Below are 4409 nucleotides of genomic sequence, written 5' to 3'. Positions count from 1 at the left end.
GGAGACGCATACAGTCGTTCCCGCATATACATGGGACTGGCGCGAGACGCGCCGGTCGGCCGAATAGAGTTCTCTCCGATGCTCTTCTGTTTTGTTTTGTTTGTTGGTGGTTGTGGAGTGTGGAGTGTGTTTTTTTGGTTGGTGGGGTGTGTGTGGTGTGGTGGTGTTAGTTTGTTTGCGGAGATTGCGTTTTTTTTAGATTTAGTTTTTTTTTTTTTTTTTTAAATAAAAAAAAAAAAAATTAAAAATTATTCTTAGAAAACGCGCGCGAATCGAACAAAACTAATAACACCGATACACAAACAACGCGCGCCACCAACGAGAACGCCCGAAACTGAAACTTCTATAACCGACAAACGCACGAACGACACAGCGGCGGCGGAGGAGGGAAGAAAAAGGGGATCATCTCCCCACAACAACACACCGTAAACTGTGTCGGACGACGTCTCCGTTATGTAAGAGCGGAAGGCGTAAGAGAACGTCTCGTTTAATTAACGCGAACGGCGTTGGGCTCCCGAGTCGACTTCGGGGCGGCCCTTAACGCATCGCATCAACGAGCTCGTCGCGCGCTAGTCGCGCGACGGTCGATCATGATATATAAATCAAGGATTTCGGATCTCTCTAAAACCGGGCTGGAAATCGGTCATTGTTCGTTTTGCGAAACGATATTTTATAAAAGTGAAGATTTGTATGTGTCTCGTCAAAGAACGTTCCGATGAATCGGACGCGATGCCGCGTCCAAAGTAAATCTGGACGAACGCGAGGCGAGTGTTGAGATATACATTTTCCTCCGTGAACAGATAGAAAAACGAATTCATTTTGTTGTTGCGGTGTGGTGTTGTGTGTGTATTGTAATAAATACGCACGCACGCACGCACGCAAAAAGCTACCTAGGCACCGGCGCGTCACGGCGTTTCGAACGTCCGACGCGTCGCTTGTCACACGTCTATCATATCATCATCACCCTCATATCTCTCGTATGTGCGGTGTTGGTGTGTGTTAGCTCTAGCTAGCTCCCTGGTTGATCCTGCCAGTAGTTATATGCTTGTCTCAAAGATTAAGCCATGCATGTCTCAGTGCAAGCCGTATTAAGGCGATACCGCGAATGGCTCAATATATCAGTTTTGGTTCCTTAGATCTTACCTCGGTTACTTGGATAACTGTGGTAATTCTAGAGCTAATACATGCAATCAGAACTCTGACCAGTGATGGGATGAGTGCTTTTATTAGATCAAAACCAATCGACGGAGGGCCTCGCGTCCGAAGTCGTTAATTTTGATGAATCTGGATAACTTTTGCCGATCGCATGGTCCAGCACCGGCGACGCATCTTTCAAATGTCTGCCTTATCAACTTTCGATGGTAGTTTCTGCGACTACCATGGTTGTCACGGGTAACGGGGAATCAGGGTTCGATTCCGGAGAGGGAGCCTGAGAAACGGCTACCACATCCAAGGAAGGCAGCAGGCGCGCAAATTACCCACTCCCGGCACGGGGAGGTAGTGACGAAAAATAACGATACGGGACTCTTACGAGGCCTCGTAATCGGAATGAGTACACTTTAAATATTTTAACGAGGAACAATTGGAGGGCAAGTCTGGTGCCAGCAGCCGCGGTAACTCCAGCTCCAATAGCGTATACTAAAATTGTTGCGGTTAAAAAGCTCGTAGTTGCATTTGTGCGCCGCGCTGTCGGTGCACCGCATCCGCGGTGATACTGACACGTCTGCGGAGCATATCGTCGGTGAGCCGTCGGTAAAACGGCGGTTCAATATCAAAATCCTATCGCGGTGCTCTTCGGTGAGTGTCGAGATGGGCCGACAATTTTACTTTGAACAAATTAGAGTGCTCAAAGCGGGCTCAAAATGCTGCTTGAATATTTCGTGCATGGAATAATAGAATATGATCTCGGTTCTATTTTGTTGGTTTTCAGAACTCCGAGGTAATGATTAATAGGGATAACTGGGGGCATTCGTATTGCGACGTTAGAGGTGAAATTCTTGGATCGTCGCAAGACGAACATCAGCGAAAGCATTTGCCAAAGGTGTTTTCATCAATCAAGAACGAAAGTTAGAGGTTCGAAGGCGATTAGATACCGCCCTAGTTCTAACCGTAAATATGTCATCTAGCGATCCGCCGACGTTACTACGATGGCTCGGCGGGCAGCTTCCGGGAAACCAAAGATTTTGGACTCCGGGGGGAGTATGGTTGCAAAGCTGAAACTTAAAGGAATTGACGGAAGGGCACCACCAGGAGTGGAGCCTGCGGCTTAATTTGACTCAACACGGGAAATCTCACCAGGCCCGGACACCGGAAGGATTGACAGATTAACAGCTCTTTCTTGATTCGGTGGGTGGTGGTGCATGGCCGTTCTTAGTTGGTGGAGCGATTTGTCTGGTTAATTCCGGTAACGAACGAGACTCTAGCCTGCTAAATAGGCGTCGTCATTTAGGTGTGCGCCGCTCCGGTGGCGCAACTCACTGGCGACGTATTAAAATTCTTCTTAGAGGGACCGGCGGCTTCGAGCCGCACGAGATTGAGCAATAACAGGTCTGTGATGCCCTTAGATGTCCTGGGCCGCACGCGCGCTACACTGAAGGAATCAGCATGTTCTCCCTGGCCTAGAGGCCCGGGCAACCCGTTGAAACTCCTTCGTGCTGGGGATTGGGGTTTGCAATTATCCCCCATAAACGAGGAATTCCTAGTAAGCGCGAGTCATAAGCTCGCGTTGATTACGTCCCTGCCCTTTGTACACACCGCCCGTCGCTACTACCGATTGAATGATTTAGTGAGGTCTTCGGACCGACACGCGGTGGCTTCACGGCCGTCGGCGTTGCTGGGAAGTTGACCAAACTTGATCATTTAGAGGAAGTAAAAGTCGTAACAAGGTTTCCGTAGGGGAACCTGCGGAAGGATCATTAACGTGTGTGTATGTGTGCGAGACGCGTGATATGTTCACGAACGTTGTTGCGCCGCTGTTGCTGTTGTTGCTGTTGCGACGACGACGACGACGACGACGACGACTTCGTACATACCGTGTTTACACATATATATATGTAATACATCCATAATGATATATATATATACGACATATATACATATATATGTACGTACGCGCGCGCTGCTGTTCGTATCTAATGCGGACGAGCGCGCGCGCGTGTGCGTGCGTGTGTGTGTGCGTGTTTGTATACATGTATAAAAAATAAAATGTGAAATAATTGTCTCTAGCGTCTATTACGCCTAACGGCGCAGCGGCGACGGCGCCGTGGCGGTGGCCGGTGGCGGTGGTGGCATTCGTCGAAAGTGCTACCGCCGCCGCTGCCTCCGCCGCCGTCGAAGCGGCCGGGTGGCGGAAAAACGCCGAGAGACGAGCGCCGACCGGGGCATACCAAACGGAGCGTTCGAAGCGGTGAAAATCCCCACTGCCTAGCTCAGGCCCTTTATTGTCGGTTGGCGCTATACAAAACGAAATTTAAGCGGTTAGAAAGATGACAATGTCGTGCGTCACGCCAGCTCGTTGGGGGGTGCGCGGGTCGTCGTCGTTCATCATTCTAAAGGATTCGCGTCGGGGCGTTAAGCTTTTTCGGTGCCGTTTCTTTATGAACGCCTCGGCGCACATGAATTCGACCAACTTTCGACGTTAATACATAAAAACGGACAATCAAGTGGCCGACGGCGAGAGCCGTAGGCCGCTACCGTAAGTAATAACAACATTAAGAAAAAACCATTACCCTGGACGGTGGATCACTTGGCTCGCGGGTCGATGAAGAACGCAGTTAACTGCGCGTCATAGTGTGAACTGCAGGACACATTTGAACATCGACATTTCGAACGCACATTGCGGTCCGTGGAGAAATATCCAGGACCACTCCTGTCTGAGGGCCGGCTGTTAAAATATAAAAACCACACTGTTCGGTGTAGAACGCGCGCTACGTGCGCTCGCGCCGGTCGATGCGCGCGGCGGTGACGCGCGACGCGGCGGCGGCGGGTTGGTGGGGGGTGATGAACGAGCTCGCGGACGGTGCGATGGGACGATCTCTAATAAGAGTCTCTCGTCCGCGCCGCCGCGGCTCTCACTCTCTCTCTCTCACTATCCGCCGTCGCTGTCGTCGCGCTGCCGCTGCCGCACTACCGCGCGCGGGCGAGCGGGCGCGCGCTCTTTCGAACAATTGACGGTTTCCGTTGAACGTTCTTCGCGACGGACGACGGACGGCGGGGTGCTGCACCCCTCACGTCCGCGTACGCGCGGAGCGCGTTTACGGTCCGTTTAAATATATCGAATTGTATTGAATATGAAACGAGTGTGAAAAGATTACACGCATCGCTAAGACGCGAGTCTTCGTAGTGCGGTCTTCGTCCGAGCTCATCGGTTCGTGTATACGATATAATAAAATATATCGGAAGCACAGACG

The 4409-nt window shown here is 50.9% G+C and overlaps 2 non-coding genes across 2 annotated transcripts; both read left to right on the top strand.

Moving 5' to 3' along the window:
- Positions 1-1014: 1014 nt before the first annotated feature.
- LOC137931934 (small subunit ribosomal RNA) lies at positions 1015-2918 on the top strand. The gene has a single exon (XR_011109076.1). It is a non-coding gene; the product is annotated as a small subunit ribosomal RNA (ribosomal RNA).
- Positions 2919-3725: 807 nt separating this feature from the next.
- LOC137931932 (5.8S ribosomal RNA) lies at positions 3726-3882 on the top strand. Its single transcript, XR_011109074.1, has one exon. It is a non-coding gene; the product is annotated as a 5.8S ribosomal RNA (ribosomal RNA).
- Positions 3883-4409: the final 527 nt, after the last annotated feature.

Source organism: Battus philenor, unplaced genomic scaffold, assembly GCF_028537555.1.
Source record: "Battus philenor isolate CCGP_79_NKW_IND1 unplaced genomic scaffold, ilBatPhil1.0.hap1 SCAF_87, whole genome shotgun sequence".
In the NCBI taxonomy this organism is placed as follows: domain Eukaryota; kingdom Metazoa; phylum Arthropoda; class Insecta; order Lepidoptera; family Papilionidae; genus Battus; species Battus philenor.
Note: the sequence above shows the minus strand (reverse complement) of the source record. Positions and strands in the feature narration are given on the sequence as shown.